Raw genomic sequence first — 23,651 nt, 5'->3', positions numbered from 1 at the left:
CCTGCTTTTGTGGCCATGCTTGCTTCATAGAACGACTTCAGGAGGTTTCTGTTTCTTTCAATCATTTGGAGTAGTCTGGGTGCACTTGGTGCCACTGTTTCCTGAATGTTTGTGACAATTCCTTTGTGAGCCACCTGGTTCTGGGCTTTTCCTGGTTGGAAGTGTCTTGATAAATTTCTCTACTTCTTCTTTTGTGTAGATCTGTTCAAATGTTCTACAACTGTTTACATTGATTTGGATAGGTGGTATATTTATAGGTATTTATTTTTTTCTAGATTATCAAACTCATTTGAGTACAGTCATAGTAATATATGTTTTGTCATTTGTAACTGCTGTGAGGTCACCCTTTACATCTCTAATTTTAGATATTTCCATTTATCTTTTTCTTTTGTTAAGATTGGAAGACACTTGTGACTTTTGTTAATCCTTTCAAAAACCAAATTCTTGTCTTGATATTTTCAATTTTTTGTTTTCCAGTTTATTTCTGGTCTAACTTTATGATCTCTTTTCTTCTATTGTTGGAGGGTTTATGTTGTTGGCTTTGTACTCATTATTAGAGATGTTTCGTTAAGGTCTTGATTTTGGATTTCTCCTCTTTTATATGTGTGCATTGATTGGACTTTGTTATTTTGTGTTATCATTCTTGTTTGTTTCAAGGAATTTCTTACTTTCATCCCTAATTGGATCTATTACTGTCATTTTTAAGTAGTGTGTTTATCGGCCTCCATGTGTCTGTCTCTATCATCCCTTTCTTTCTATTGCTCATTTCCAGTTTCGTGGCATTGTGATCTGTGAAAACAGATCGCAGGATCTTAATGCTTTGTACTTTGTTGGGGCTTCCTTTGTGGCCTATGATGTGATCTGTTCTAGAGTGTGTACCTTGTGCACTGGAGAATATTGTATACTGTGTTGTATATATGTATGGCATTAAGCTGGTTGATTGTGTTGCTTAACTCTTCTGTTTCTTTATTAAATTTCTTTCCTGATAATCTGTCTTTCAATGAAAGTAGTGAAGTCTCCTACTATTTTTGTCAAGCTGCTTATTTCCATTTTCAACTCTGTGATAATTTGGCTGATGTATCTCGAGGGTCTTTCATTGTGTGTGCACATGTTAATTAACATTATATGTTCTTGGTATATTTTTCTTTAAATCATTATGTACTGTCCATTCTTGTTTATCATTTTGTGTTTGCCTTAAAGTTTATTTTGACAAAGATAAATATTGCCACGCCTCCCTTTTTAGGGTTGCCATCCTTTGACTTTCAGTCTATCTTTGTCTTTGATAGACTCTTGTAGGCAGTATATCAATGAAAATTGTTTTCTAATCATGTCTGCTACTCTCTGACTTTTGATTAGTCTATTGAACCCATTGGCATTCAGTGCCATTGTTGATATCGACAGGTTTGTTGTTGTAATGATTTTGTGCTTGTGTTACGTGTATTTTCCCTTTTTCTTTTGTGTGTGTGTGTGTGTGTGTGTGTGTGTGTGGTTGTATTGGTGTTATTGTTCCTCTTCTAAGTCTGTGTTGTTTTGAGTGATTTTTTTATTTCATGTGATGGAATGCTATTGCCATGGCAGTGTGGATATGGAGAAGTCTGTGCTCTCAGAGCTAAAATGAAAAGGAATTTTAAAATCCCTTCTTTCAGTGGATGTTCCAGGTCATATAGGCTGTCCTGCTTTTGAATGGGGAGAATGAGTATTCTCAGGTGGCAGGGACACAATTGAAGAGGACACCAAAAGAGGAAGTATTAAAGAACTAAAAAAATTATAATACAACAAAAGTACAAAAACTAAAGATTATAACACAAAGTGAAAAATAAAACAGCTTTGTGGGTAGGTGCTTCCTGCTCATTTGGTAGTGTTATTGCGGTTATATATGTGTTTTTGGGGGGAGGTGGGCACTTGCGGGATGGGCAGGGAACCGGAGTACAAAGCAGGAAAGAAGTAGGGAGGAGGGGAAATGGTGAAAATTGTCTTTCAGGTACTGAGATTCTCGCCACCCAGCTGCCCACATGGTCTGATAACCACAGAGCGCCCCTAGAGGCCAACAAGATGGTTGGCCTGCTGGCTTTCCTCAGGAGCTAGAAAAATTGGCTGTGCCAGGAAGGAGCAGGACTCCCCAGAGCAGCTGTTCCTTGGGTTAATAGTAAAGGGGACTCTGCCACCAGACATTCTTATTCTCCCACTTTAAGAAACTTGAGTCTACTTCACTGTCAAGTTGATTGCCTCACTGCCAGGAGTGCAGGAGATTCCTCCCGGGGAACTTCTCTGATGGCTGCAGCAGAGTTCTTCCTGGGCTTGTTACCTACCCGCCGATTTCCTCCTCTCTCAGAAAGCTTTCTTTAGAGCTAAGGAAATTCACGGAAGGTTCCTGGTAACATTCCAGAAATAAAACCTGATGACATTTCAGCAAGTGGGCAAATTTAAGTAGAGCTGAGTATATATTACAATCAAGTAAATTACATTATACAGCAAATATTCTTTAGTGCCTAGAACAGAGGTGCTAAAAATTACTTCAAGTGAGGCTTTTTTTTCCTTTTTCTAGAAATGTTTTTGCTTCTTTTGCTCTTTTTTGTAGAATGGAGACCACAATTGGCTGAAGAAAGGGTTATTTAAATTCATATACTCGGTGAAGAATATGGTTCTAAAATTAAAAAGAATAGACTCTGAGCAAGTAAACTAAATATTGTGTGAAGAATTTATCTCTAGGGAAAATATTTTCCATTTTTGGTTTCTTACAATTCAAACTTCTCCATGGATGTTTTCCTAAAACTTTCATTTATAATCTGAATGATATTTCTGACAGCACATATCTCTTCACTGACTGCTACTGCTTACCACATCCCCAGATACAAGCGAGCTGGGCACCTTAAAGCTTCCTTAAATTTTGTAGATGGTATTATGAGCTTTACTACAATGTAGAACAAGGAGACAAAATATTTTCCATTTTGGTATTTGCTGTTCTCATACCTCATTAACTTTCTAGCCTTCCTCTGGGTGCTTGATATTGCTGCATCAGGAGTTTTAATGCTACAGACTTTTGGGTAATCACAAAAGGTGATTATTTCAAGAAGCATATCCTAATAAGAACTTTCATTTGTATAGTTTCCTTAGAGTTTATCAAAACACCATGACATACACAGGTAATATACCCAGCAGGCCTAGGAACAATTAAAAAAAACACTCTCATTCTCCACATTTTGTAGATAAAGGAGATTGGTGTGAGAGAAGTTCTTATCTTAGAGGTAGAAAAAGAAATGAAATCCAAATCTTTTTATACAAAGTCTAAAACACTTTTTATAGACAATAATTTATGCAGGATTACATATAGCCTGACCTACCAAAATGCATAAACTCATAGAAGGCAATGCAATTAATTTTCACTGCATAAAGGCCTCAATCTATGAACTCCAATGTAGTTGAGAGTACACAATTAGTCAGTCCTATAACATGGATTCTGATTCACAGCGACGTTTAGGATAGAGGAGGTCTGTCCCCCAGGTGCCCTAGGTTCTCACTGTAGGTGACGCAGACTGCAACAGCTTGCTCTTGTGGAGCAGCTGGCAGGCTGCCCGACTGACCGTCCTTTGTTCAGTAGCTGAGTGCACTAACCACGAGCTAGCGGAGCTCCTCCTTATTGAGATTACAGTCTCAAAATGCTTAGTTATTCTTAGTCACTGCACCTTTGTGCCTAAAACAAGAATGATGTTCATTTCCAGTTCTTTTTCATAAGTGTCTGGTTGATCACTGGATTTAGCTAAAGTCCCTGAAAGCCAAATCTACCAAAATACCCAGCCAGGACTAAATGATAAAATACAGCACCATGTTTATAGATATAAAACCTATATTCAGATACCCATAGTATAAACTCTGGGTTCAGAAAGTGGAATATTTACTCATCCATTAAATCTATCATGAATGGATTTGATAGGTTTTATGTCAGCTTGGGTAGGCCAGGGTTCTCGGTAGTTTGGTAGCAATCCCCAAATGTGACCTAACACAATGTAATCAAACCCCCGATGGAATCTAATCTAGCACAACCTGCTCTGTGGCCAGCCAGTGGCTGTGGCAGAAAGTTATTATGTTAGGTGCTGTACAGTCAGTTCTGAGTCCTCCTGATGCGATGTACAACAGAATGTAATAGGCCTTCTGCTCCATCCCTATAATTGTTGTTCTAGTTGAGAACAACATTGTCACAGCCATGTCACAGCCATGATGTCAATCAATCTTGTCAAGGGTCCTCCTTTTTTTTTGGTGCCCCTCTACTTTTCCAAGCATGATCTCCTTTATGGCCGTTAAGCAACCTTATTTTTTCGGCCACAGCTTCTATGCCATTGGAAGAAAGACTCTCGGAGAGTACGGCTTGCACCTGTTGAATCAAACTTCTTGAGAAAGAAGTCTCACTTCTGCTGCATCTGGATCCTGTGCCAACTTGGTTGACTTCCTGTCCTATTGACTGCACATTCCAGGAGCCATCAATTGATTACAGATCATTCAACTGGTGATGACCAGCCTGCAGTCTTCCTGCTCCTAGATGGTGTTCTCCCAAACGCCAGGTGTGAGGAGAAGCCTCCACTTTATCATCTGGCCCACGGACGTCAACCAGCTGGACTTCACCTACTTCTACAACTGCCTGACCCCTTTCTTGATGTATAAATCTCTTCTATCTGCATACACATACAAGCATCATTAGTTTTGCTGTCGTAGCGTAATGAGTCTTAAATTATGGGTTACATAAACGTGGGTGCCAGGAAAAATGGGCAACCACAAAAGTTTCTGGACTGACACAATTAAAAATCAATTAAAAATCAAAAGATGATGAATTAGCAATTATTGAGGGCTGAGCCATATTAGATTCCCTCTGGACAGTGATTCATTCTGTTGTGCATGGGGTCACTGTGATTTGGAACTGACTTGGCGGCATCTGACAACAACAACTTAGCCCAGGTAACAGAGGATGGTGCCGACTGGACTAGAAAACAAAAGACATTCTGTCTTTATATCAAGGCCCCTTTCAATCTCTTCACTGTCATGCCCTGTTTCCCTTGGGTGATCTGACAAAAAGCTGTAAATAGTTCTTTACCCCAGCAACCTGGTTACAGTTAGCTCCTCCTGACTACCCCCACCCCCCCACACACACACACACCTTCTGTGGTTCAACAATAGACAATTTGGACAGGCATGGAATTACCTGGAGAAGTTTTTCCAATGAGAACCAAAATATCCCCAACAGTACCTGTGTTAGTCTGGGTACATTAGAGAAACAAATCCACAAAACTTATATGTATAAGGGAGAGCTTTATATGAAGGATAAATGTACATCAAACAAACATCCCAACCCAGTGCTGCCCAAGTCTACAAGTCCAACATTAGCCCATATGTCCAACACCAATCCACAAAGTCCTCTTCAATCTCACAAAACCCACTCAATGACACCAACTGCAGAAGGAAAGCCGAGTCAGTGAATGTGTAAGCATCTCAGTGTTGGCAGGGGTCTCCACACGGCTGCTCTAGCACCCAGGGCTGCATTGGGGTAGGTCCATGGGGCTTCTTTTCAGGGATGTCTTGCAGGAAGTGAGCCTTGCAAGCTGAAGCAGGGAACTGGCTAAAGAAGCAGCTGCATCCTAGTCCAACCATCAGAAAGCAAGAGACCCGAGAACTAGAAAGGCAAGCTCACTGAGCCATGTATCCCTGGGTAGTTCAATTAACCACACATGTGTTTATTGGCCAGATTGGCACAATAAACATTAACTATCTCAGTACCACAGTAATGTTAATTTGCTGAATTCAAAGTTTTTGTTTTGTTTTCCCTCCATACTTTGGATCACAATATACAACAGCACCAGCAGCTGGAACCTCATGATAGAATAGTGTCTATGAAATTGAATGAAGTATATAGTAGAGGATAACAGTGACAACTTTCTCCCCTTTGATTGTTTCATCAAATTGAGTCTTACCTGGATTGTGATGTGCTTGTCTGAGTTTAGATTAATCAACAAAGACTAAAGAGAATGAGAAGAATAAGACCTCCGGGTGAAATAATCAAGAGATATTGCTCTGTAGTTAATAAGTGTTTGTCTACTAATCAAATGTTCGTGGTTGGGACCCATCAGCTAGTTTTCAGGAATTTGTTTCCATAAAGATTTGCAATCAGGAAAACCATTTGAGATAGTTCTACTCTATCCTGTATGGATGCTGTGGATTGGATGAAAACAGATTGCCTCATCTTACTCTAACCCAAAGGTTAGTGGGTTCAGACTGCCAGATTTCCGGCTAAGCAAACCAAACCCAAACTCACTACCACGAAGTCTGTTCTCACTCATAGGGATCCTACCGGACAGGATAGAACTGCCGCTTTGCGTTTCCAAGGCTGTACATCGTTACAGGAGCAGACGGCCTTATCTTTGCCCTGTGCAACAGCTGGGAGAACCAAACTGCTGGCCTCTGGAAAGCAGCCCAACACACACCCCATTATAATACTAGGGTTCCATTGTAACTAATGTTCACCGAGAATCTATCAGCTTCTGTGCAGTTAGCACCATTCCACGATGGCACAATTGGAGTTTTCTTGCTTCAAAATGGACTCCACAGGTAACCTGAATAACTGACACCCCACGGAACACCACAATAGAGTGTACTCCATAGGTTTTTTTAAAGAGCTTTAAAAAATAGATTGTAAGACTTTTCTTCTGAGTCCAGCCTTTGGGTGGGCTTAGATTGCAACTGTTTGGTTAGCAGGTCAGCATGTTAACCGTTTGCAGCATTTTGAGTGGCCAACTATTATTCTACATTCTTTAAATATATTATCACATTCATCTTCACTAAAGAAACTAGACCCGTTGGACACAGGAAGGAATTGAGACAGAAAGAGTCGTAAGAAAAGCCTTAGGTCTTAGCGCGCTGAAAATGAGGAACCGTGAAGCAAGCACAGGAAATCTGAGGCCAGAGTCTGAGCACCAACCTCAACGTCACCACACTTCCTAGTTCCATGACAGATCCCCAGCTTGCTCTGAACCTCTGGTTCCATTTCAGACCATCTACTTTCATTTGATGTTCTTTTTCACAAGACCTTCCTAAGAATTTTTGCTTTATAATTTCCTGCCAGCATCAGCCTTAAAACTTCTTTTCCAGGGAGAATTTTTCATCCAAACAAATGTATATTTCCATTTGATTTTATTATCAGAAATATCTTAGAATAAATTAAATACCAGAGCTTTATATTAAAATTAATTGCAGAAGTAACCCAGCTTCGGAAATTATACTGTACTTTTTTTTTTCTGGAGTTGGACACAAGAAAGGCCATGAAGACTATTTCCTTTGCGTAGATGAGCAATTCCTTTACTCCTGAATTGCTTTTACTTGTACTATGCCACAATGACTCTCAAAAGATTTGGTTACCAAGGAAGAGATCCTCAGTGCTAGGGATATGATTTACTCACGGACTTGTAAACTGCCTCTTAATGTCTCAGGTCGACTGGACTGCCGCCGGGGAGGGAAAGGACTGAGTGGTAGTGCTGCTGGAGAAACGCGTTGCAAAGAGCAGCAGGGGTGATGTAGCAGCTTCTCCCTCTCAAATCCTCACTTCTGCACAGAGAGTCGCCAAAGAGGCTGCAACTAAAATTGGTAAAAACGAATGTTTTAGTAACTCCATTTTTACTTGGAGTAGAAAATGGTCACATAGTTATAGAATAAAGAATTTACAATATGAAGATATAACAAAGCTATGCTTATATGATTGCAAAACATGGAGTCTATTCAGTCAAAAACTTCCCTCCAAATGGTTTGACTAGGTTTATCCAAATAATGATTCAGTGATTACAAATGTATTTTATTATGAGACACTTATACAAAGGTTATTATTGTCAGTGACCACCGGTGAACTAATAAGAGCTTAGTAACTTTAAATATGTTGTGGTCATTGGATGTTTCTGTATCAACTTGACACTCATGACTGTGGGTGGAGTCGAACCTGTCAACAAAGCCATAGCTTGACGACACTTCTTTTGGGGTGTGGCCGCTTAGGTGAGAGTTGGGGACTCTGGAAAATGCCTCACGCTGCCACTTCTTCCTTTGCATTGGTCCGTCACTGGGATTCAGCGTCTGCAGCTCAGAGTGGGGTCATGTGGGCCACTCAACCCTGAGAGATGCTGGTGTCCTGCCATGTTTCCATTGACTTTAGATCCACGTGACTTTCCACCCACCAGCCTGTGGTCTCTCTACTTCCTGGCTTGGTCCACCTTTCTGTGTGGCTGAGTGAGTGTGAAGAGGGACTTAGGGACTGGCATTGGACTTACGGTCTTGAATTGGAGTGGGCTAGGATGACTTCTAAATATATAAATACTTTTTGATATCCAATTATTTCATTTTTGAATTTTAATTTTTTTAATTTTATTATAAGATCATTTTACTGGGGGCTCTTACAGCTCTTATAACAATCCATACATCAATTTAATTAAGTATATTTGTACATATATTGCCATCATTATTTTCTAGATATTTACTATCTATTGAGTCATTGGTATCAGCTCTTTTTACCCCCTCCCTCCCTGACTCTCATGACCCCTTGATAAATTATAAGTTATTATTATTTTCGTATCTTACATCAACCACTGTCTCCCTTCCCCCATGAATATACAATTATTTCTTGTACATAGATGAATATCACTGGATTTTCTCTCTAGACAGCTCAGCCTAACACATATTTTTATACCATCACATCATAGAAGTGTCTTCCAATGGTAAAGGTATACACTATCTTAAGTTAAATAATAGAATGTATTTGTATACTAGCCATATTTAGCATATGATTAATTATTATTATATATATTTATGGTAACACCCCACACACACACATAAGAAAACAGATGTGATGTAAGGGGTACAGTGTGGTTGGAGTTCATTCCACCAGGTCAGACTGTTAATCAAACTTTCTATTTAGAGCTGAAAAGATTGCATAACAGTGTGTGACAAAAAAAAGTCCTGATTCATGGCAGACTGGGGACTCGTTTTGACACTACGACAATGTACCTCCTCACAAAGTCATTTCAGTGTGCCAGTTTTGGGCAAAAAACAGCATGCCTCTCTTGCCCCATGCACCTTACTCACCTGACCTCACTCCACACAACTTCTTTTTGTTTTCCCAAATGAAGAGGGGCATCAAAGGACAGTGATTTGACGACATAGAAGAGGTGAAGGAAAAAACAAAGGCGGTGCTGTCAGCCATCCAAACAGATCAGTTTGAAAAATGTTTCCCAGATGGAACTGAAGATTTGACAAATGTATTAAGTGTGATGGAGAGTACTTTTAAGGTGATAAAATTTTTTATTAAAAAAATTAAATACATAGTTTTAGGGGAAAACTATTCCATTTTTCAGGGGGGACATTTCACAATATGTATGAGTCCTGTGGGATAAACATTGAACTGCTAACCTCCTGGTCTATAGTTCAAACCTAGTAGCTGCACGACAAAAGAAAGCTGAAGCGTCTGCTTCAGCACGAATATCTTTGATGAATCAGTCCTGCATAGGGTGGCAACGAGATGAAACCGACTCCATGCAGTGGTTTTGGTTTAGTTTGTAGAGAGAGCAAAAGAGTCAGGGCACTTTTATTGGATGTACCATATCCTCTTTTGTGTTTATATTTATAGATGGAAAGAAAAAGAAATAAAATGTAAAAAGCATCACTAGAACTTAATAGCATTGTCACCCTAGAAATGAAAATTTCACAAAATTAATGAGTACTGTAAAAAGAGTGAAAAAAGAAAAAGCATTTATCATTTACTTTATCAAACCTGTTTAAGCATCAATAAGTGCATTTGGTGATTTTGGTATTATAATATCCAGTTCAAAGTTGAATTATGGATATGCAAAGTAAACTTCATTAGTGAGCAATTACCAGGGAAAGTCAAAAAGTATTATTATATTATTTATATATAAGTATTTGTTATGAACAAATTTTTTAAATATGCTGCTAAGATCAATGAATAGCTGCAGACAACATTTCTCAGTAATACATTGTCTTAAGCTCATTAGCGTGCCTCCCTCAAAAATGATACTTTAAAAAAGAAGCAACATATGAATTATAAAGTACCTGAAGGGGATCATTTTCCCAGAAATCCTTTAAACCAGGTTGATGCTAAAGAAGAAGACTTAATGAAATGAATCCTAACTAAAGATAAGTCTTGGATATTATTGAGCGGGCAAAATTTACGGCATAAAGATAGTTTTGACCGATTTTCTCTAAGAACACAAGGTTATTATGAGGACTTTTATGAAGAAATTTGAAAACTGCCTTGGTGTAAAGAATGACAAGAATGTTGTGCCAAGAATTTTTTTTCTTCCATCATGACAACACACGTGCTCAGTCTATAGGAGCAAGGCTGCCCTACAATAATTTATTTGGGAAACCTTGTCCCATTTACCCTACTGCAATTTGCATTCCACAGGGATGTGTAAACTTCCATTTGGAATGTGGTGCAGATCAAAAAGCGAAGATTTCTCCCGGGAAGAGTTAGAGACGGCACTCCCACGTGCAGTGGCGTATCCACTGAGATGATGCTCGGTCAAGAAACAACTTCATGTTTTGATTGCTTGGTTTCACAAAGATTTCTATGGCTCTGCAGCAACACTTTTGAGTTACCTTTGTATAACAAAATTAGAAAACTGCTTCCTAAGAAAATGTTCTGATTTCATAACTCTTTTAAATCTAATTTGCATTATTATTGTGAAAATTAAAATGTTGTCAAATGTTGTCTTCATTTTATTGACAATGCATAGTGTATAGTTTCACCTTAAACTCCTATATTCCCAAAATAAAAATAAAAACAAAGAAAAAAATCTATATTCCATTTTCCTCACTTCAAAGACAAATGTATTTAAAACAAAACTAGACATTAAATAATCAGAGTTTTATGCTAGAATGCTACTACATAAAAATACGAGACAGAATATTGATAAAAGGTAATGAATGAAATACCCCTGGCAATAAAATTACAAAAACAGATCAGGTTGATAAATGCTAATGGAGGAGGATTTTCATTTTGTTTCTTATTTATCAAGCAAAGGCAGGAAGATGTCTGAGTAAGCTCAAAGAAAGTAAAATTTTAAAACTAAGAAAATTCATAGGCAAATTAGTGAGACAATAGAAATTAATCACGGAACCAGAGTCATGGTATCTACTCAGGGCCTAATTGTGCACAAAAAGGTGAACTCATTTTTAAAGAACTTTCACAGGAGCTATGTAGATATGTATCTGTGGTGTCTTTCAGTTATGAAATAAAAGAATAGAATAGTGTCATCTGTTACCTAAAAGTTAGAAACACAGCTCTCAGTAACCTGAAGAAAACTATTATCATGAATACTTGACAAAAACACGGAAATCAATACTCAAGAAGATTATAGATCTCACAAGAACTTTAATTGAGTGAAATTGCAAATAATTCTGATGAAGACAGAATCACAAAAATTATTGACAGTAAAGTCTGATTATACTTAAGTGCTCTGATGAGCTTGAGTTTTAAAAGAATATGAAAAAATTTTAAAGGCAAAACAGCATTATCAAAAGCATAAGAAATAATAAAATATATTGATGTGTCTATGATGGGTCTGTGTTTTTGCTTTCTTTTGCTTATGAGTGACTTTCAATGATTTGGGTTTTCTCCCTAAAACATTTTTGACTGGGGACATACACAGCTTTCTATTTTGAAGATTAACAAAAAATATTATTTTTAAACAGAAAGAAGAAATCATTAGCAAGGCCAAATACAGGAGGGGAACACCATGCTAAGAACTGCATGAGAAAAGGTGAGCTACTTTGCTAACCACACAACAGAGAAAGAGAAAGAAAAGAAAATTAAAGTGAGTCTCCACAGTGGGAAGGAAATGCAACATCAGGATTGGAAGAAAACGTATTAATACCTGCAATATGTAGATGACTCATCTTGCTTATTGAAAGTGAAGAGGGTTTGAAGAATATACTGATGAATATCAAAGACTACAGCCTCAGTATGGATTACACCTCAACATAAAGAAAAAAAATCCTCACAGCTGAAATAATAAGCAAAATCATGATAAACCAGGAAAGGACTGATGTTGTTAAGAATTTTATTTTACAGAACAGTCATGGAAGACATTCAAAGATGAAGTGCTTGAACACATCCAGGCTGAGGTCAGAAGATACAACAATGAGAGAAAGATAGGTAAACAAAGCAATAAAATGTTATTTTAAAAGGTGAATTAAGAAGGAAAATCTAAAAAAGTTTGTCAAGAAAAAAATGCCAATGAAGAAATTAGCTTTTTTATTCAGTACCTGCTCCCTATAAGCGCTGTGCGAAATGCTAACAGGCAGATGAAGATCCTGATTGTGCCTGAGCGGAGTACAGTTGGTCCTCCATACCCGTGGGCTCCAAATTTCTAGATTCAAACAGCCGTGGACTGAAAATCTTTGTTTGAAAAAGCAAGCAACTGTCAAAGCAATCGCCCAAAGGCTGAGTGAGATCACTGATGTATTTCACAGTGTGCTATCTAGCAAAAGAAATCCAGAGCGGATTTAAAGAATGTGAGAGTCTGTGCCTAGCTTGTATGCAAATACTATGGCCTTTTATATAAGGGACCTGAGCATCTTTAGCTTTAGGTATCTTGGAGTGGGTGGGAGGGATGGCGCAACATCCCATAGATAGGATTACCAGTTTATGTGCATATAACCACTATAGAAACCAAGACATAACCATTCTATTGTAAATATAAAGGAGATCATCTTCAGTATATCTTTCCTGTAGTAAATAATTAATAGAGGAAATAAGATATTCGCTGAGTCTTTAAGATAGACAATAGAGAAGGAACAAAAGAAGGAAGACATGTAAGAGCAAAGTGTCCTTGTGGTTAAATAAAATCTGTCATGTTAGCGTACACAGTTCAGGAGAGAAAGATTGGTGTGTGGGAACTGTAAACGGTGAAAACAGACAAAAGAACTTTAATACATGCTAAACTGTTGTAATTTTTTCCCCTAAGAAGCCATTACAGTTTCTGAAAGAAACAATATACAAACATATTATTTTTAATATTTTTGATAATATAGTGTATATTTACCCTTTTCTTATCTGATCTTAAGAATGACATCTTTAATTATAATTATATTTCTATAAGTATCTGGCTCATTTATTTTCATTATAAATTCTCTGACAATAGAATTAGTCTTATTAATCTTACATTCCCTGAAACCTAACTCAATGTTTGTCTAGTTTATGGAAGAAAACACACAAATTGTAATTTTTGAATAGTTGGCATAGAATCTGATCACAGAGGAACCAGTAAGAGAAGTTACTAAATTTTCTGAACTTGAATTAGAGTTGCAGTAATTAGAATAAAAATCAAATGATGGATCAAGTAGATAAATAGTTAATTGGTCCTTGATGTATGCATCAAAAGATTATTTGAAAATGGAGAGTTTGGAGAGAGTTATGGTATCATTGTGCTATGACTTTTCTTGCATAAACAGTAAGTTGTGTCAATAGGGGCACACCTTATGAATATCAGTAATACTAATTATTACTTTAAGTGGATCTACAATGACCAGGGAAATCCAAAAGAGCAGAAATCAAACCCACTAAGTCAATTCTGATGTTAAGACAGTAAATTGTTACTGGTACAGACAGTTTTATCTTCCTCCTGCCGGGCAGCTGATAGGTTTGAACTGCCAACTCCTACTTTGCAGCCCAACACTTAACCCACAGCACTACCAGGGCATTCAAGAAATAGAACAATACATTGCATTCAGCAACTCTCCTACCAAGGACTTTTTAAAAATATGAAAAAGCAAAGATGTCACATTGAGAATTAAGGTGTACCTGACTTAAGCCATGGTGTTTCTCATCCCTCATATGCATGCACAAGGTGGAAAATGCATAAGGAAGACCGAGACGAATAGGTGCTCTTGAAGTATGGTATTGGTAAAGAATTTTAAATATATCATGGACTGCCAGAAAAACAAAACTAATCTGTCTTGGATTCAGTACTGCCAGAATGCTCCTTCCAAATGACAGTGAGAGAGGTCCTCTCATATGCTTTGGACATGTGATCTTGTGGGATTAGTACCTGGTCAAGGATATGCGTGGTATCAGTGACAAAGGGGATTTGCTCGATGATATTGATTGACAGGGTAGTGGCTACAGTGGACTCAGGCATAGCAATGACTATGACGATGGTATCGGACCCGGCAGTGTTTCATCCTATAATATACAAGGCTGTTACGAGTTACATTTGACCTGATAGCAATAGTACACCAGTTAGAATTTTGCCATCTAAGAAATTACTTTACCTGCAGACATGTACATATACTTATTTATTGGAATGCAAGGAAATTTAGAAAGTTATGTTCACTGGCAGTTTTATCAAAGGCTAGAAAATAGGTGTTCATTGAGGATGTCATTTTGGAGCGGGGCCGTGAACAATTAAAATATCAATAATCTCTTTTAGATGAGGGAGCTTTTGCTCAATGGAAAAAATCAGTGTCAGAAATGGTAAAAAATGTTCTCTCATAGCAAAATAATAATAATAATTAATAATAATGATAATAATGTTTCAATTTGGTTTTGGTCTGATTAAAAATGATTTTCATGTTTTAAAATTTCCCAATCATGACTCTCAACGCTACAGTAAATTGTTTTATATTGTTGTCATCAGAAGTACTTTGTTTTTGAATAAAGAAAACATTTCTATCAATGGGAAATTTCAGACATTTTGGTATCGAATCCACAGATACTTGGAGTTGCTTTGAAAAAAGCACATTGATAAGTACAGATGTGCTTAGCGTGTAAATAAGCCGTGAGAGTCTTTCGACCTTGGTTCTCTGCGATTCTGGGCACTTCCCAGCAGCGGAGAAAAGCAGCACAAGCACTGGAGTCAGTAATAGCTGGACTCACCGCCCGAATCCGTCAGCATGGACCAGCGGAACACGGAACCCACTAACTTTGCTTTCTTCTGTTTCCTAAATTGTAGATGCCGGTATCTCTGTTCAGCATATGCACACAGCACAAAGAACACAGTTTAAGCATCAGAATAATGGTAGTTTGTTTTCTTTTAAATTGTATGAAATTATTCAGTGCTTCGATTGCCTTATTTTTAGATTTGGTCAGAAGAAATTTGCTTTTTTTCCCTTAACTATATAAAAATTTAACCTGAAAATATACTGTGGGTTTTGCAGAGGTCCTCCAGAGTAAGATGTATTTCTCAGATAGGTTGTAACTTTGTACAATTGACTAAGCCTCTTCATGTCTCAGTTCACTAATCTAAAAAATGAAAGGGACACTCAAGAGCATTTCCAACTGTTTATAAGCTAAGAATCTTGGGTATGGTTCTCCTGGCTGCATCTAACACAAACCACAGCAAACTAGCTTAAACAAATAAAAGAGGGATTACAAAAAGTACGCTGTTGAAAAACGAAGAAAGGTAGGAGCCAAATATTTCTAGAATTTCAGTGCAGAAAACTGTGAATCTTCCAATTATTGCTCTGGTATTAACATGAGTCCTTAGTCTCATTTTCTACCTCGCAATTCAAGTCTCTAGAGCAGTGGTTCTCAACCTGTGGGTCGCGACCCTTTGGGGGGGTCTAACGACCCATCACAGGAGTTGTCTGATTCATAAGAGTAGCAAAATTACAATTATGAAGTAGCAATGAAAATAATTTTATGGTTGGGGGGGTCACCTCTACATGAGGAAATGTACTTAAGGATCATGGCCTTAGGAAAGATGAGAACCACTGCCCTAAAGAAAGGTTGTGGTTTGCTTTTGTACTGCCTAGCTCAGTTTCAAAGAGTATAGGTTAGTACATTAGTAGTGTGATAGAACAACCATAGAAAGTGTAGTTTGGGGAATATGGTTTTCAGAGAAGAATTGCGATAATTCCTTAACTCTGGTATAAAGTAATGTAATACACTTCTGAAAGAATTTTTATCAAATATGGCTTTCTAAGATTTCATAAAATTCTCAAAACTGTTTCCATTGACTCAAATTTTAGTAGCTGTCTTACTTACAAATGTTTTTCTAATATAGCATAAATTATAGTCTTGGAAAATATCAATATTAGTATGCTTGAAATTAAAACATTGCTTAAAAATAAATTGTTCCCTTTCCTGCCACCAGTGTTGGGTTCAAAATAAATTAAATCAAAACAGAAAGATTAAAATTGATTCCTAAGAAATCAAGCATTATTTGTGCAAATACTGCCCAGTCACTTAAGTTTTTAATCTGTACAAGTCAACAATTCATGTCTTGGGATATAAAAAACTTCCCCATACATATATAATTTCCTATTCTGAACAGTGTTCTAAATTCTATACCACTAACTGATACTGTTAATACTGATACTATCAATAGAGTTACCTTATTCCCCATGGGGATGACTTATAATGTTCTTCACTAAAATAATGATGTCTCTAAAATGAGCCAAGGACACATATAATCCATAGATGAATGGGTTTTAGGCTCATATATAATCCGAGTCCTAATCTGACAACTATTCATTCTCATGACATGACTCTACTCAATCCTTGCCCTCATGGAGAGATCATTAAAGATGGGTGCTATAACAAAGTGTGGTGAAGAAAACAAATGATGGCCAGAAATCAGAAAAAATAGCATTTGGGGTCTTAAAGTTTTGTGTCAAAACAAGTAGCCATCTAAGTGCGACATAAATTAAGTCCACTTGGAAGAAGCACACTGGAAGAAGCACACCAGCCTGTCTGATCCAAAGATTACAAATAATAAAATCCCAATCTGGAGGAGGGAACAATAGCAAAGTTCAAATTGTAAATACACAGCTTGCAGAAGGCTATGGATGACAGTTGAAACTCAACATTCATTCGAAAGGTCCCCACAAGGATTAAGCCTCTAATCATACTTCAAAGATGGGAATAACCTTGCTATCAATAGAGACCACTGTCAAGCAAATTATGGCAGATCCAGATAGTTTAAAATGTAATACGTTAAACAAAATGTAATACGTTATTGAGGGTTTCAATTGGACTTTCTCTTAAGAGGTAATTTGATGTCAAGATGGTTCCCCAGTCTAGTATAACCCAAGTCCATGGATCTGAGGCTAGCTGGAGCCCTCTTCAGACTCATGTACCTATAGGCTGATGAAGCAGAGGTGGGAAGCAGGGAAATCTCAGGCCAGTGGGTGCAGAGCTGCATGGCTCCAAGGTCAGTGGGCACATGGCAGGGCACCAATGACCCTCTGCATCTGCTGCCCACACCAAATCTCATCAAGCAGAGACTGGAGGACAAGAAATAGGAGGAGGTTCCCAGTGTCTGTGCTATGAAAAGTCCATACCCTCAAGGAAATATTTCCAGACTTCCATTTGATTGGCAGGTTGGACTCCACCCCTCCATCCCCACAGGTACCACTAAATTGCCATCAAATGTAACCACCGCAATCCAATTATGGGATCATCTAATTTGATTTTAATTTAAATAATCTAGTTAGTGTACAGTCTTGGCCACTGGAATTTGTGAAAGAGCTCTAGGTGATTATCATGTGAAGACAAGGTTTCCGAGAAGGGTTGTGAACTACACAGAAACCCTTAAAAAATACATTCTGTGCTACATTTTTAAATGCTGAAAATTGACTTCCAATTCACCTATTCTTGAAGTAAGGAAAACACTGGGGATGTTACTTGACTGTTGCATTTGGTGGGCCAGCAGGGTCTTTAAAAGAATAATAAGGGTTCAGGAAGACATTAAAAAACCTTTAAGACACAAAGATCAAATGGCATAGCAACTAGGGTCTTCAAAGATCTTGAACAGTCATCTCAGGTGCAAATGCTGGGGGGTTTTTGGGGTCTGAGGATAAGAAGAATGGAGAAATGTGATGCAATATGGAATATGAAATAATAGGATGAATTAATTTAATGAATATGGTGAATACAAAATATTTCATTCATTAGACTAATGAACCATTGAAATATCAGTCTCCTTGATTCTGAGATGAGAAGAACTAGATGGTGGCTGGTTATCATTGCCAACTTCTTTGAAAGGGGTCACATTAGGAGGGACTAGGAGAAAAAGTATGGAACAAAACTAAAAATTAGGCTCTCTGCTCCTCCTCGTGTGACAGACAGCTATCTCTCCCTTTCCTGTGCGTCCCAGCCGCAGCCCTGAGACACGATGGTGAAAGTCAGAGTGAACGGATTCGGCCGCATTGGGCGCCTGGTCACCAGGGCTGCTTTCAATTCTGACAAAGTGGAGATTGTTGCCATCAATGACCGCTTCATTGATCTGAACTCCATGGTCTACATGTTCCAGTATGATTCCACCCACAGCAAGCTCAACGGCACCGTCAAGGCTGGGGATGGGAAGCTTGTCGTCAATGGGAAGGCCATCTCCATCTTCCAGGAGTGAGATCCCACCAACATCAAGTGGGGGGAGGCCAGTATCGAGTATGTCGTGGAGTCCACTGGTGTCTTCACCACCATGGAGAAGGCTGGGGCTCACGTGAAGGGCAGTGCCAAAAGGGTGATCATCTCTGCCCTTTCTGCCGATGCCCCCATGTTTGTGATGGCCATGAACCACGGGAAGTACGACAACTCCCTCAAGATTGTCAGCAATGCCTCCTGCACCACCAACTGCTTACCCCCTGACCAAGGTCATCCAGGACAACTATGGAGTCATGGAAGCACTCATGACCACAGTCCACGCCATCACTGCCACCCAGAAGACCGTGGACGGCCCTTCTGGGAAACTCAGGCGTGATGGCCATGGGGCTGCCCAGAACATCATTCCCGCATCTACTGGCACTGCCAATGCTGTGGGCAAGGTTATCCCAGAGCTGAATGGGAAACGGACTGACATGGCCTTCCGTGTTCCCACCCCCAATGTGTCTGTCGTGGATCTCACCTGCCGTCTGGAGAAAGATGCCAAGTACGATGACATCAAGAAGGTGATGAAGCAGGCTTCCGATGGTCCCCTGAAGGGCATTGTGGGCTGCACTGAGGACCAGGTTGTCTCCTGTGACTTCAACAGTGACCCCCACTCTTCCACCTTTGATACTGGGGCTGGCACTGCCCTCAACGACCACTTTGTCAAGCTCATTTCCTGGTCTGACAATGAATTCGGCTACAACAACAGGGTGGTGGACCTCATGGTCCACATGACCTCTAAGGAGTAAGAGGTGCCCTGGACCACCAGCCCCAGCAACAGCACTAGAGGAAGAGAGGTCCTCAGCCACTGTGGAGTCTTTGCCCCCAATTCAATCCCCCAACACACTGAGAATATTCCATCCAGACCCCCTGAAGGAAGGAGAGGGGCTTAGAGAGCCCGATCTTGTCATGTACCATCAATAAAGTATACTGTACCCAGAAAAAAACACTAAAAATTATAAAAAGAGACCAGACGTACTAGGAAAATAGAGACCTGTTGGACCACTAAGACTGTGACCCCCTATTCACTATTCAAGTCTGGCAGCAGACTCACTCCCAGGGTTCAATGTTCAGCCAAGTAATAGTTAGGTCTCAAAGGGGAACAGTAACAGTCAGGAGGTACACACCTTAGAGTTATCAGCCATTTGAAATAAAAACAAAGCAGAACAGTGTTTAACCAAGAACAAAGTTCGGAAGGGGCAGGAAAGGAAGAGGGATGGGAACAGGCAACACCAGGAGGAAGTAGAATATGCGTTGTGGGGATTACAGTTTGTGATATAAAACAAAATGTGTATGAATTGCTGAATGGAAAACTGAGCTGTTCTATAAATGTTCACCCAATTCAACACACACACACACACACAGAGAGAGAGAGAGAGAGAGAGAGAGAGAGAGAGAGAGAGAGAGAGAGAGAGAGAGAGAGAGAGAGAGAAAACCCTTGTGAGAATACTAAAGGAGATGTGTGAAAGACCAGAATAAACTTCAGGCAAGTAGGGTAATATTACTGACAGCTAAGTCTGGCCGGAGGCCCTGAAGCCCGAGAAGTGTGTTCCTCCAGGCAGTATCGCTGCCCTGTCTCCTCTCTGCATGGGCAGGTGCATCCTGTACCTGCATTAAGGGAGCCTGTACACTTTTCTGGGTGTAGTGAAATACTTTGTCAGTCAGCATCCCCCCTGTGACAAACACCCACCCTCTCCCCTTCAGATATTCCCTTTTATATTTTTCTAACATTGCTCTGTGTTTGTGGGTGGCATCAGGCTAGTGAAATCGAATTTGTTTAATTCACCCACATCTGCTTTAATCGTCCTGCCAGAGACAGGAGCATATAGAAGCCACTCTTCCTTTTCATTCACTGATACTTTCACGTCTACGTGCTGCGATTCGCACATGTCGTGGCCATCGCACACCTACGTTCTTGATGACGTCACCCACTCTTGAAACTACATCAGGCCGTTTTATGATGTGGAATAAAACTTAACTTTACCTTCATTTCTCAGACCAGAACCAAACAAACAAAAATCTCAGTTCTCATCAAGTTGGTTCCAACCCAGCCATGTCAGAGCAGAACCGCATGCTGTTGGGTTTGCAGATCGGCAAGCCTCTCTGCTGGAGTGTGTCTGAGTGCGTTTCAACCCCCAAGCTTTCAGCTAGGAATTGAGCGCGTATCCAGTGCAGGTTCTATATCATGCCATCAGTTCCCACACAGCAGGAGAAAATGTGTGGTCTTCAAAACTATTCCTATCTCCATCCTCTGTTTATCTCCTCATTTCAATTTGTTCTGTTGCTTATGTACATTTGTGCTTTATCCTAAAAGTTGGATAGCTATCCCAATTATAACCAATGCCATCACCTCATAATTAACAGTATTTTACTTCATTTACTCTGTGTGTTTTCTCAATCTTTAAAACTCCCTCCAAGAATCATCCTAATTGTCTCTGGTAGTTTGATATAGATTCATTTTTGTCTCTAATCACGATATTCAGAAAATGTCTAAATATAAAAATAGCCAATCAAAAAAATAAAGGAAATTCATCTTGCATAATCTCCTAATTGCTAAAGGGGCACTATTTTTAAAGAGAACATATTTGTAAATATCTTATTTATAAAGAGTACTAAAATAATTTTACAATATCTAGGGACACTAATTTCTATAAAAGTCTTTTATCTTCTTTAAAATTTTATTGGTTTTAGTTTTGCCTACATGTATATTGAAAGATAATACCAATTTTTCTTATCTGTGTTACAAATTATTAAACAGCATGAAAATTGTCTTTGGATCATGTGATATGAAAAACTCATAGATCACATATGATTGGATGGTACATCACCCATTTTGGGTCCCTTAATCTCCATGATAAAACTTGGAAATACACAACTCTTTCTAACACTTCAAAAAAAGTGCAGACTTCTATATATGCATATAAAGAAGACTATTTGCTATTCCAAATTTGTCTGAAAGTTCTTAAACAATGTAACAGAAAGTTCTTTAATATCTTCTCAAGCTTACCTCAGAAACAATCAGTCAGTCACAGAGGTGCAGGTGGCTTTGAAACTTAAATGAGAGCTCCCCATTCCAGGAAAGATGTAGCAAATCGTGAAAATAGTTTTCTTGCTGTAAAAAGAGAATACTGGGTTAGCTAAAATATCATCTTTTTATTTGAATTCATCTAAGAGCTGCATGTGCAAAGATGTTAAAAACAAACCAGTTTCCAGAGATGTACCAGACCTTCCTAATTTGGAAGAAGCAGTAGCAGACTGGCTACCTAGTTGGCTTATGGAAGGGCAGAGAAGTAGCCTTGTCCAAGGTAGGAAGATTTTGTAAGGAAAAGAAACCTTAGCGAAACTTAAAATTACCTGGTGGCTATTGTGAGTAACTCAAATACAGGGTATCCTTGGATTATGAGCAAGTTCCAGTTCTAAGTGTGCCTTTAACTTGAATTTGTAGGAAGGTTGAAGTAGGTGCACAAGGTTCATATTTCATCTTGAGTTTGTATAAGAAAGCAAAGGCTTGAACCCCTGATAGGTTCAAAGAGATCTCTTTCTACCTAAAGAGAGGTGATGGCCAAAGGAAAATGATGGAAAAGATAGACCAAGAATATAGTAGTAACAAAAAAATTTGTATGGCATATTGATACCAGATGAAGTGAGCTTCAAGAAAATAGGTACCGATCTTTCTTTCCTGGGGTTCCATTCAAATGACTACTCTATAGTCGGTTAGGTTTTGTCACAAGCCAATCTCATTTTTATTTTTTTACTTGTCATTACTCTTGCCTCTTGCCTTTTTGCTTCAGTGTCTTTATAAATCCAATCTTGATTTGCCTTTGGAAATTGAAAGAATTACATCAGAGAATGAAAACATCACTAAATTACACATTACAACATTATATGTACTACATATTACAAACATCAAGATGTACCAAAATATGCACCGAAATAAAAGCACACGAGTTCAGTTCATTATAATTCAAATGCATCATGCACGGAGGGCTGCCTACACATCAGAGATGAAGATGACTTCTGAGAGTGATTTACAGGACCTTCGGACAGGAGGGTACCACAGTCCCAGATGCGCACGGTCAATATTATAGCTCAGGTACACGTGAAACAAAGATCAACAGGACTTTTAAGAAAAAAAATACACCAATCCACTATGAGTGTTGAAGAGTTCTTTTCTCACATTAATTGATAAAAAGTATATTTCTTAAAATATCAGTAAGGATATAGAGTTGAACAGCCTCTAAAAAGCCAAAATAAATAGAATAGACTTTATTGACCTTTATAAAGAACTACAGCAAACAACCAGAGAATACATATTCTTTTCTTCACTTAAAATAGACTCAACAAAATTGACTTTTATTCCCTTAGGCTGGCCCTACTGCATTATCAGCTTAGGACCTAGTATGTCAACAGCAGAGATGTATACTGAATTCTTGTGTTAGACCAGGTTGACTAGAGAAACAAATCCAGGGACACTCATATATGTATAAGAAAGAGCTTTATATCAAAGAGTAATTGTATATTAATAAAACATCTGAGCTCAGTCCAGTTCAAGTCCACAAGTCTGATTTTAGCCCAAAAGTCCAATAATAATCCATAAATCCCTATTCAGATCGTGAAGCCACATGCAATGAGGCAGAATTCAGGCATATCACAGGTTGGTGGGTATAAAGTCTTGTAAATCCAAGGGCAGTAGATGCATCTCCAGAGCTCTGGCTGCCATCAGTGTGACTGGAAGTGGTTCATCTATAGTAAGGTGAAGCAGAAAGAGGGAGAAAGCAGCCTCGAGAGCCATTTACCTACCCTCCAATCAAGGTGCAACCTGATTGACAGGCTAAACCCCACCCACATGTTCCCTACAGGAGCCATGTTGCCACAAAAATACCTAACTATCATAGTCATCCCTTAGGACACCATTCCCCAAGATAGTCAATTATGTGGTGGCAGGTTATTTACATGGGACATCTTCCAAAATAGAGCACAGAGAGCTTTGTTCTTACTAGAATAGGGACATATTCTGAATATGGACTTGGCTTTCCTGTACACAATGCATCTGCCTCAATTACAATCAGTGAACTTGTAGAGAACCTGAACCACCTTAGGCTGGCCCTACTACATTAGCAGCTTAGTACCTAGTATGTCAACAACATAGATGTATACGTCACACATTAATGTTCCTGATCAAAGAACTCACTTTGTTGCAGATGCAGTGCAGCAAAGGACCCATGATCATGGGATTCAGTGG

At 38.8% G+C, this 23,651-nt stretch overlaps 1 pseudogene; it reads left to right on the top strand.

The window, feature by feature from the left end:
- Positions 1-18,158: 18,158 nt before the first annotated feature.
- On the top strand, positions 18,159-19,158 carry LOC142454459 (glyceraldehyde-3-phosphate dehydrogenase-like; annotated as a pseudogene).
- The last annotated feature ends 4,493 nt before the right edge of the window (positions 19,159-23,651 follow it).

The sequence above is a fragment of the Tenrec ecaudatus genome, chromosome 8 (assembly GCF_050624435.1).
Source record: "Tenrec ecaudatus isolate mTenEca1 chromosome 8, mTenEca1.hap1, whole genome shotgun sequence".
In the NCBI taxonomy this organism is placed as follows: domain Eukaryota; kingdom Metazoa; phylum Chordata; class Mammalia; order Afrosoricida; family Tenrecidae; genus Tenrec; species Tenrec ecaudatus.
This window is presented reverse-complemented; position numbering and strand designations above follow the sequence as displayed.